Raw genomic sequence first — 12,363 nt, 5'->3', positions numbered from 1 at the left:
GATAGAATGTGCATTGAACATATGACAAGAGTCTACTGAAGGCATCTGAAAGACTCTAACTAACAGTGTTTTCAAAGCAGATACAAAGACTCATAACCACACCTTTGGCAGAGTACAGGGAATCATATGAAAGAAGGGGAGTTAGTATGATAGGGAAAGGATAGGAGTTCCACAAGGACCAAATATATCTGGGCACAGGGTCTTTTCTGAGACTGGTATTCAACCAAGGACCATGTATGGATATAACCTAGAACCTCTGCTCAGGTGGGTGTAGCCCATGGTAGCTCAGTAACCAATTGTTTTCCCATAGTAAGGGGAACAAGGACTATTTCTAACAGGAACTCAATGGCTGGCTCTTTGACCTCCCCACCCCCAAGGGAGGAGCAGTCCTGTTAGGCCACAGAGGAGGACTTTGCAGCCAGTCCTGAAGATACCTGATAAAATAGGACCAGATGAATGGGGAGGAGGTCCCCCCCTATCAGTGGACTTGGAAAGGGGCAGGGTGGAGATAAGGGAGGCAGGGTGGGAGTGGGAGGGAATGAGGGAGCGGGATACAGCTGGGATACAGAGTTAATAAAATGTAACTGATAAGAAAAAAATAAAGTTATTAAAAAATGAAATATGAAATCAGGCTGGGACAATAAATCTCATAGTAATTTTCCAAGAGAATGAGACTGTTGAGTTGCAAGTTCAAAATATGCTAGGGAAAGCAAGGAAGGGCAAGGCCAGTTTGTGTGACTTAGTGGCACTCTGACTCAATGATAAAATACAATAAAAGAAATTCCAGGCTGGAGAACTAGCTCAATGGCACAGAGTTTGTCTAGTTTTCTTGTATATGTCCTCAAGAAATTTATATTTTGCTTTACATGCTACAAATACAATATATATGCATATATATACACATATATATGTTTATATATATTGTATGCTCATGGTGATTTAAAAGGGAAATATCTTCCTCCATGTGCTAAGGTATGCTGGCTGGTGAGCTCTTGGGGAATTTATAGAACCATTAGGATGTGGAGTGATGCTGGATGAAGCATGTCATGAAGCAGGCTTTGAGATTATAGCTTCATGACACAATTTCTTGTTGGTGGCTGGGTAATGATCTCTGTGCTTTCTGCTTGGGCTGCCTGTGCCATGTCTGTCTTGACACTGTGAGCTCTTCTACAGGAACCAACAGTCATAAAAAGCATTTTCTTCTTCAAGTTACATTGAACTGTGTTTCATCACAGCCACAAAAACTAATTTACAGAGCATCTGATGTTTTTCTTTGTTTTTTTTTCCCTTTTGCTATTACATATCTTAGTATTTGTGCGTGTGTGTGTGTGTGTGTGTGTGTGTGTTTGTGTGTGTGGATATTCTTTTTATTTACTTCTCTTTCTTTTTGTAAAACTGTAAGTTGATTGTGTTTGCTAGCATCAGTAATTAAGCTTTATAATTTTATTCCACTGATTATACTTTGCCAAAATATTATGATATTACTATTACCAGGAAACAAAATTTATGGACCTCTATCACCCTTACTATAATCTTGAGGGGACAGGAGCGCTACAAGAAGACCAAGAAAGCTATTCAGATGAAAGGGGAGGAGGACCTCTCCTAACAATGGACTTGGAGAGGGGCATGGGAGGAGATGAGGGAGGGAGGGTGGAATTGGAAAGGAATTAGGGAGAGGGGTCCAGTTGGGATATAAAGTGAAAAAACTGTAATTAATATAAAAATAAAAATAAAAAGAAGAACAACAGAACCAACTAATTAGGGCCCCATAGTATTTTCTGAAACTGAAGCATCAACCAAGGACCATGCATGAACTGGACCTACGCCCCTACAAAGAACTATAAGATGGGCAGCTTAGGCTTCATGAGGGTTCCCCAGTAAGGGAAGTGGGTACTGCATCAGACACGGACTCACATGCCAGTTTGGTTGATCCTTTTCCCTGGTGGGACTGCCTTGCCAGGCCACAGGGAGAGAGGACATGCTCATTCCTGATGGTAATTGATAACCTTGGTTGGAGAGAAAAGGGACCTCCACTTTCTTTGAGGAAAATAAGAAGAGGAAAAGAGGATGAAGGATAGAGCAAGGATGATACTGGGAAGAGAAGAAGGATGGACTACAACGGGAATGTAGAGTGAATATAACTAAATAAATAAATACGTACAGACATATGTGTGTATATGTATATATATATATATATATAGTAACTAGATAAACAGCATTGCTATTTATAAAATGATATAACTTTATTAATTATAATCTGGTTGTTTTGTTGTTTTAAAAATGAGCTAAGCTTTCTGTCACAGTATTGTGCATTTATTAAGATAACACTTTTTCTTCCTGAGGAAATCACCCATTTCTCATTAAAGAATCTGTTGTACCCTGTAGCATTTGTTAACATGTGTCTCTGAAATTAAAAATGGATGGTATTCAATGTTTGATTATTTTTCTGGAGCAATCAACATGGCTTTTTGTCTTTATCTTGGTATTATGATGTATTTTCATGGATTATTTGCAAATGGCAGATCAACATGATAGTACATGTCAGGAATATCCTCACAAGCAGTTTTATATGGTGTAGAATTTGACTTAATGTTTTGTTAAGGATCTTAAGACATATCTCATTGCATAAATATGTATATATCTCATTGCTTATAGAAAAGATGGGGAGGCAGAGAGAGGGAATCATGAAAGAAGGGGAAGTTAGTAAGACCTGGAAAGGACAGGAGTGCCACAAGGACCACATATATCTGGGAACAAGGGTCTTTTCTGAGACTGAATTTCCAACCAAGGACCACACATGGACATAACGAGTACCTCTGCTCAGATGTAGCCCATGGCAGCTCAGTATCCAAGTGGGTACCCTAGTAAGGGGAACAGGGACTGTCTCTGACATGAACTCAGTGGTGGGCTCTTTGCCTAACCCCAACCCAGAAAGAGGAGCTGCCTTCCTAGGCCACAGAGAAGGACATTGCTACCAGTCCTGATGAGACCCAATAAACTAGGGTCAGATGGAACTGGAGGAGGACTTCCCCTATCAGTTGACTTAGAGAGGAGCAGGGAGGAGATGAGGGAGGGTGGGATTGAGAGGGAATGAGGGAGGGGGCTACAGCTGGGATACAAAGTAAATAAACTGTAATTGATTAAAATTTTTAAAAAGTTAAAAAAAGAAGTTGTAAGGAACAGGAAAGAGTTAGGGTAAGAGAAATATGATGAGAATATATTGCACAAAATGTCTAATTTTCAATACAAAACATAAAAAAAATCACTCAGTTTAAGAAAGAAGAATATTCAGTCTATGTTAAGTAGAGATATGGTCTTTGATTATCTTTTCATGTAGTGATTGTGACTGCATTTAGGATTAGGCAAATACATAAACAAAATAATTTAGAAGATGTTTATTTTGATTCCACATTTATATATTTTTTAAAGTGCCACCATTTAATAAAATTCACTGATAAACTGATAACAGGGCTTATGCTTTCTTTTTGTGTTAGTGTAATTATTTTTATGTTATTTAATATATAAAATGAGGTCATGCAATCTACTTTTTCTTAAGTGTTTTCTTACCTTTTGTCCTTAAGGAATTGTCCATGCCCTTTATCAGATGGATAGTCATAGAATTATTCATAATATATTTTTTCTTTCATTTAAACAGCAGGTTTAAATCATAAGTTTGAACCCTCTTCTATTTCAGATACATGTAAATCATAGTCATATCTTTCCAAATCTTAGTTCTGAATCTTCAGAAAGTTCAACACTTACTCACATAAGCAAACAAAAAGTTATTGTTCTACATTTTCTTTTTGTTATGAGTTATATTGAATTTATTATTTGAAAATTGTATAGAATGATTTCTGAATGCTGTCACCCCAACCCACTCTTAGTACTCCATCCCCACTTCTAAATGCTCTCATCCCTACTAGTTCCTTTCTCACATTCAAGATGTTTTGCTCTGTGAGCCACTGAGTTTAAGATGGGTGCTCACTTTTATGTTACAAACCTGTTGATTTCTCATATTCTGTGCTCTGTGCCCACAGTGCCTCCATTGTATCGGATGCATGATTATCAAGTGTAGATTACATGGCAGTTTCTCTGAAGGAGACCTCCCTGATGCCCTGGAGGCAGATATCAGTTATACCCAACCAGAGAAACTCAATTATCTGCATTAACAGTAAAGAATTGTAATTGTTCACATGTGATTTTTAACAAAGTTAATATCAGGACATAATGCTAGGAATAAAATAGGTTAAAATAGGACTGTGTTCTAGCACCAATTTTCATTTTATTTATTTAAAAGACTTATTTTTTAGAATAGAATTTTATATACCTCTTTATTATATTTATTTATTTATTATAATTTATATACTTTGTATACCCGTGGTAACCCCCTCCATTGTCTACTCCCAGTCTAACCCATCCTTCCTCTTCTCCCCCTATGCCCTTTCCATAGTCCCCTGATAGTGAAGGACAACTTCTCGTTCTACCTGACCCTATCCAATCAAGTCTCATCAAGGCTGCCCGGCATCCTATTTCCCTGTAGTCTACCAAGGCTGCATCACCCAGGGTGAGGTGTTCAAAAAGCCCACAACTGAGTTCACATCAGAAACAGCACCCCCCCTTCTTAGGGAACCCATTTGGAAACTAAGCATCCTAAGGGCTTTCTCTGAGCAGGAGATCTAGATATTCTTCATGCATGGCCCTTTGTTGCAGTATCTGTCTCTGCAGGCCCACTGGGCCCTAGTTTTTTGGCTTTGTTGGTCTCCTTGTGGAGTTCCTGTCCCCTACAGGTCTTTCTATTTCCCTTTTCTTCCATAAGATTTCTTGCACTCTGCCCAAAATATGGCTATGAATCTCTGTATCTCTTTTGATACCCTGGTGCGTAGAGTATTTCAGGGGTCCCCTGTGGAAGGCTCCTGACTTGTTCCTTTTCATTTCCTACTTCCGATACCCTTTTGAATGAGGTTTCAGCTTCTTCCTTAAGGTCCACCTTGTTATTTAGCTTTTTTAGGACTATAGATTTTAGCATGTTCCTATGTTATAGAGCTAATATCCACATATAAGTGAGTATATACCACAAGTGTCTTTCGACTTCTAGCTTACCTTATTCAGGATGTGCCTACAAATTTCATAATTTCCTTGTTTTTAATTGCTGAGTAGTATTCAAATGAGGAAATGTACTACATTTTCTGTATCCATTCCTCCATTGAGGGACATCTAGGTTGTTTTCAGATTCTGGCTATTACAAATAAGGCTGCTATGAACATAATTGAGCAAATGTCCTCAAAGACACAGATAAAAAAAAAATTCAAAAGTCCTCCCTTCTACAAAAGACAAACAGGCTGAGAAAGAAATTAAGGAATCAACACCCTTCACAGTAGCCACAAGTAACATGAAGTACCTTGGTGTGATTCTAACCAACAACTGAAAGACCTGTATGGAAAAAAAAAAAAAAAAAAAAAAAAAAAAAAAAAAAAAAAAAAAAAAAACAACTTCAATTCTGATAAGAAATTGAAGAACATATCAAAAGATTGAAAGATCTCCTATGCTAATGGATCAGTAGGTTTAACATAGTTAAAAATGGCCATCCTCCCAAAAGCAATCTACAAATTGAATGCAATTCCCATTAAAATACCAACAGAATTTTTGACAGAACTTGAAATACAACTTGCAATTTCAAATAGAAAAAAAAAAATCAGAGTAGCCAAAACAATCCTGTACAATAAAAGATCTTCTAGAGGTATCTCCATCTGTGATCACAAGCTGTACTATATAGTGCAGCAGTAATAAAAACAGCATGGTACTACCATAGAATCAGACTTGTGGACCAATGAAATCAAACAGAAGACCAAGAAATAAACCCACACACATACGTAAATTAATTTTTGACAATGAAGCAGGTTTTTCTTATTATCATAGACACTTCATTTTCACATTCCTAACATGAAGTTCTCTCATAAATTGTATTATAAAGAACTAAAGAAGCTGAAAAGCAACAAACCAAGTAATCCAACTAAAAAATGGGGAACAGAGCTAAACAGAGAATTCTCTGTGGAGGAATATCGAATGGTAGAGAAGCACTTAAAGAAATGCTCAACCTCATTAGCCATTAGGGAAATGCAAATCAAAACGACCCTGAGATTCTACCTTACACCCATCAGAATGGCCAAGATGAAAAACTCAAGGGACAACACATGCTGTGGAGAATTGCTGGTGGGAATGGAAACTGGTACAACCAGTTTGGAAGTCAATTTGGCGCTTTCTCAGACAATTAGGAATAGCACTTCTTCAAGACCCAGCTATACCACTGCTAGGTATATACCCAAAATTTGCTCAAGTACACAAAAAGGGCATTTGCTCAACCATTTTTATAGCAGCTTTATTTGTAAAAGCCAGAACCTGGAAAAAACCCAGATGTCCATCAACGGAGGAATGGATACAGAAATTGTGGTATTTTTAAACAATGGAATACTACTCAGCAATCAAAAAGAAGGAAATCATGAAATTTGCAGGCAAATGGTGGGATCTAGAAAAGATCATTCTGAGTGAAGTATCCCAAAAAGAGAAAGACAAACATGGTATATTCTCACTTATATAGACCTATAAGATATGATAAACATAATGAAATCTATACACCTAAAGAAGATAAACAAGAAAGCAGACATGAAGTAAGATGATCAATCCTCACTTAGAAAGACAAATGAGATGTGCATTGGCTGTATGACAGGAGTCTACTGCAGAAGGCATCTGAAAGACTCTACCTAGCAGTGTTTCAAAACAGATACTAAGACTCATAACCAAACCTTCAGCAGAAGGGGAGTTAGTATGACATGGAAAGGATAGAAGCTCCACAGGGACCAAATATATCTGGGCACAGAGGTCTTTTCTGCAGCTGACACTCCACCAAGGACCATGTATGGATATAATCTAGAAACTTTGCTTGGATGAAGCCCTTGGTAGCTCAGTAAACAATTGATTTTGCATAGTAAGGGAAACAGGGATTATTTCTGACAGGAACTCAATGGCAGGCTCTTTGACTCCCCACCCGACAAGTGAGGAACAGTCCTGCTAGGCCACAGAGGAGGACTTTGCAGCCAGTCTTGAAAATACCTGATAAAGCAGGGTCAGATGAAAGGGGAGGAGGTCTTCCCCAATCTGTAGACTTGGAAAGGGGCAGGGAGGAGATAAGGAAGGGAGGGTGGGATTGGGGGGGAATAAGGGAGTGGGATACAGCTGAGATAGAGTTATTAAAATTTAACTAATAATAAAAAAAATTTTTAAAAAATCATCAAAAGATTTTTTTTATCAGAAATGGAATTTTCACAGCTGATTTTGCATAATAAATGTTTAATTTAGGTGGAAAAATTGTTTCTGTAGATGACAATAAAATATACAAACCATGGCAAATTCTACAGTTAATGCATATATATATATATGTACTTGACATATTCTTTTTATATGTTGTCAGTAGAATCATTTCCTATACAAAATAAATCAACATTTTAGTTAATTTCAGGATAGTGTATTGCATGCTTTAAATTTTATTTTCTAATTTCAAGAGAATATTTATAAAAGATCAGTAACCAATTGGTTTCCCATAGTGAGGGGAACAAGGACTATTTCTAACAGGAACTCAATGACTGGCTCTTTGGCCTCCCCACCCCCCAAGGGAGGAGCAGTCCTGTTAGGCCACAGAGGATAGCTTTGCAGCCAGTCCTGAAGATACCTGATAAAACAGGAGCTGATGAATGGGGAGGAGGTTCCCCCTATCAGTGGACTTGGCAAGGGGCACGGTGGAGAGGAGGGAGGGAGGGAGGGGCTGGGAGGGAATGAGGGATCGGGACACGGTTGGGATACAGAGTTAATAAAATGTAACTGATAAGAAAAAAATAAAATTAAAAAAAAATAAAAGATATATCATAAAAATAGGATATACATAAATTTAATATATCTATGTAATTAAAAATAAAGTATAAGTGACTAGATTGAATAGTAAAGCTAGCATAAAATGATATTGAGGAGACTTTATGCCTGTATTGAAGCATACATGTTAATTTCTACTTTGGGAATACATGCCCTAGATATTTTATTAATAGTGAAATATTTAAGATACTTTCTCATGAAGTCAGAGAAAATGTTTGATAGAAGGAATAGCTTGATAAAGTAATTTAACTCTAATTTATTTCATTCTATTCTCCTTTATGCATTAATACATTACATAAATATGAAGTTACAAAATTAAGGCTATTATTAATTTGACACTGCAATATTTCTAAGTAGAAATGTGCATTTGCCTACTTGTTTCAGCCACTTTTCCTATTGTCTTCTAAATCCATGGTGCCCCAGTTTGTAATTGCAGAATTTATTTTTATTTCATGTTACCCTCTAGGTTTGTAAATGCCTCCCAATTAATGTTCTAACCAGAGGGTGACTTAGGCTATGAAAGCAAATCTTCTTGTGGCCTCAATTGAAGACCACATGTTTTTCTCCACAGTCTCAGGCAATTTTCAGAGGAAACACAACAAAACTAAGACTATCATGTGGAGGTAGAGAAAACAACCCCAATTATCACAAAGTAGACAGTAATCAACAAATTTGTCTGGCTCAAATGTATCTAGTTACGAAGTTTTAAGATTAAAGAGTTACTATGCTGTTTTTCCAGAGAATTTCTGTGTCTATTACTCAGCATCACGTCTTGAAAACTACTTGCAATGATTTCTAAATTAGAGTGTCAATAGATTTCATCTTAACATCATCTTTCTTGGAACATTTTCTCCTTAGTCTAAAGAATATTTCTTTGTCCCTCTGTGTGAGCTGGAAGAGCAGCAAACTGCACAACCTGAAAACCTAGTCATTATTTCCCCTATAATTTCTAAAGCATCATTTTAAAGCATTTAGAAATTATACAAAATGTTGTGCTTTCTTACATTTTATTGCATATATAATGCATATATGATAAACATATAATTCTGTGTACTAATATACACGCTATATGTACAGACGCTCATATGTAGACTTCATGTAGACTTCGTTCACATTTGCTGCACTGCTAATCTTAATAGTACCACCTGCCTCCTCCCAAAATTGCTTCTTCTTTAAACTTTGTTGTAAAGTTGTCGTTTCATACAGTTTCCATTTTTTTTTTTTAATTTTAGTGATTTGGGTAGTTTTTGAAGCAAATGCTAAATCCTCCATCCTTTTAAGTCCCAAATTTGTAATCCTGTTGGGATTGTGTGTGTGTAGACATCCTATTTGCACATCACATTTTCTCAAGTTTCGGGTACAAAATTATTAGTACTAAAGCTTTCGTCCTCAGATAGTCTAAAACATTTTCTTATAGAGTTATTTACAGACATGACTAAACAACCTCCCCCTGTGTTTGCATGTGCAATAATAAACGTGATGCATATTTTAAATAGCATTTAATTGTTGTTTTGGTTAATTTGTTTCTTTGGGACAGGGCCTCATTATGTAGCCTGAGTAGATCTGGAAATCACTATGTAGATCAAGCTGGTTTCAAACTCAGAAAGATCATACTGCCTTTGCCTCCTGAGTACTGGCTTCACAGGCATGTACCAATATGTCAACCACCATTGTCAAAATTTAAGCAAAATCAGCCAACATCATTTACTCAGAAAATAGGATCTGAAATAGAGAAAACAGAATTAAATGAACGGGAAGTGTATATTGGAGTGATATGTGGATATAGAGAGAGACGAACATAGAAACAGAAAATAAATAGGAAGGTGAGGAGGATTTATGTATAATTAGATGGAGGGAAATATGATTAAAATATATTGTATGAAAAGTTAAAAATTTAAACAACAACAACAAGATTTAATACACTTAGATGAAATTAACCATAACAAGGAGTTAATTGATTTACTTGTATTGGTATTGGAGTGTGGATCTTACCTACGTTGGCAGCCTTCTCTTCTATGACATTTGAGGGAAAAGCAAAGATTGATCTATGACCATTTGTTTGAAATGACGGTTGTAGATGTGGTGTGGCTCCAACCTTCATCACACATCTTTTTCGTTAAACTTATTCTCTTTGGGCCTTTTATCTTCACTGGCTTATAACTATTAAAAGAGAGGTTGCTATTTTGCTTAGCAGCATTCATGATTTGAGGAATAGCCACACACTGGACACCAGACTCATATAGATGGAAGTTTATTGAATGCTGAGCAAAGTCTAACAACTCAGGGACACAGTTTGGATTCTGGAACCAAGACTGTGTGATTCTAGTTTGCTTCTAAAGCAGACTTTTTATAAGAAAAACTGTAACCAGGTAACCAGGTGTTGGAAGCAGAAAGGGGGCAGTATTATATCACTTTGACTAGGTAAACAAAGCATTTCTAACTGACCTTTAATTTAATTAGTCCTGTAGTTTGAGAGTTTACAGAATGTTTAAACAACAAAATATACAACGTTTGAGTAATGAAACCTTTGAGAAATAAGAAAAGAAACAATAGAGACATAAAAATGTAAGTGTATTCTTAACTTGGAAATTATCAGCATATTAATTATTGAGAGGCAGAGCCCAAGAACATGAACTTAATTTTACCTTTTGATCAAGATGGAGACTAAATACAAAATGGCTATTCTTATGTTAGGCCACTAAGGCCTTGGCATGTCTGGACATGTCTCAATACTGGTTGGTGTTCCTCAGCACATACATAAATTAAGAAAGGGCAACAGGTACTGTCTTTGATATGAACTACGTGGCTGGCTCTTTGATCACCTCCCCCTGAGTGGTGAGAAGCCTTACCAGGCCACAGAAGAAGAAAATGCAGCCAGTTTTGATGAGACCTGATAGACTAGGGTCAGATGGAAGGGGAGGAGGACCTCCCCTCCATGTCAGTGTACTGGGGGAGGGGCATGGTAAAAGAAGAGAGAGGGAGGGCAGGATTGGGAGAGGAGGCGGGAGGGGCCTACAGCTGGGATACAAAATGAATAAACTGTAATTTATAAAAATGAATTTTAAAAGAAAAAGAAATTAGTAACAAAATTAATTAATTAAAAAAGAATGAAGTGTTATTATTACAACAGGCCTCCAGAAATTTTAGTTTATCTCAGAACTTCTTTGTTCTCCTCTGTTATTCTGCTTGGAAAACATTTCCTGATCAAGCCAGTGATTGAACAACTGGACCAATTAAAAAAAAAAAAGCCAATTCAGAATGTGTTCTAAGGAATACCTGGTGTTGGCAGTTAACTATGGCTAGGCTCTGATGACTAGTAGGTTGATCAAACACTAGTTTAGAACTGTAGTGGTTTTCAGTAGATGTGATTATCATTCAGGCTACTTTAAGTTAACCTGTTCAAAGAGCAATCCTTATGTGAGTCACAGAAATCCACATTAGGAACAAATTCAGGTCCTCTGCAAAGCCACCGAATGTGCTTGGTGGCCACTGAGACAAAATCCCCAGCATCTGGAATGACAATTTTAGAACAAGTCACTCCTAGGTTTGTAAAGCATGTACATTTCTTGTCATTTAAAAAAAAATCTTATCTAATGTTATTTTTTAAATAGTATAAATCAAGAAAAAAAATCACACACATCTCCTTTGTGATAGTTTATCATAATAATATTTCCGACTCCAACAAAATTGTACATGGATACTTTACTGGCATACAATATTTTACTCCAAATTTATGAGCTATAGAAGTGAGTAGTGTCATGATTTTGAATTAGCCAATATTTAAAAAAGTAACATAAACCTTGAGAGCTTCTCTAGTTGAAGGGTACAGCTATTCCTATACTTTTGACCAGCCATCCTCTATTTTAGGAAGGTCATCCTCTTCTTGAGGAGGATACACATGGACCAGCGAGGCAGGAAGGGAGTACCCACTTAGCCAGCCCGATGAGCCAAATCCACCCTGCTGATCAGTAGAAGGAAAGATGTAAAAGCCAGGGGGGCTTGTTGATGTCCAAGGCTTGTATTAGCACCAATGGCCATCCACTCTCCCACTAACTATAAAGGGCAAGGAAGTAGTTTTTGCAGTGGTATTGATGACTACAGACTCACAGATGAAAAGAGAGACATATAAGGCTCCTGTAACAACCCCTAACACCTCCCCCACCCCACCCCCAAAAAAGTAAAAACAAACAAACAAAAAAAACAAACAGGCTAGCCAGAAAGTCCTTGAATAGAATTTTTAGAAATTGTGATAAGAATTCAGAAGTCTAGCTGTCCACAACTGATGGCTTCTGGCAGGGGTGGGGATGATGAAGGAAACAGTTAGCTTTAAGGAGTTGGCCACAGAAAATTCGACCATGTTTCAGTGAGTATATGGGCAACACATTTTTTTTTTCTTGTTTCTTACTTTTTGGGATAAGGGAAGTCACAAGTTTAAGGCGCAGA

The sequence above is a fragment of the Psammomys obesus genome, unplaced genomic scaffold (assembly GCF_907164565.1).
Source record: "Psammomys obesus unplaced genomic scaffold, mPsaObe1.curated_primary_1811, whole genome shotgun sequence".
NCBI lineage: Eukaryota > Metazoa > Chordata > Mammalia > Rodentia > Muridae > Psammomys > Psammomys obesus.
This window is presented reverse-complemented; position numbering follows the sequence as displayed.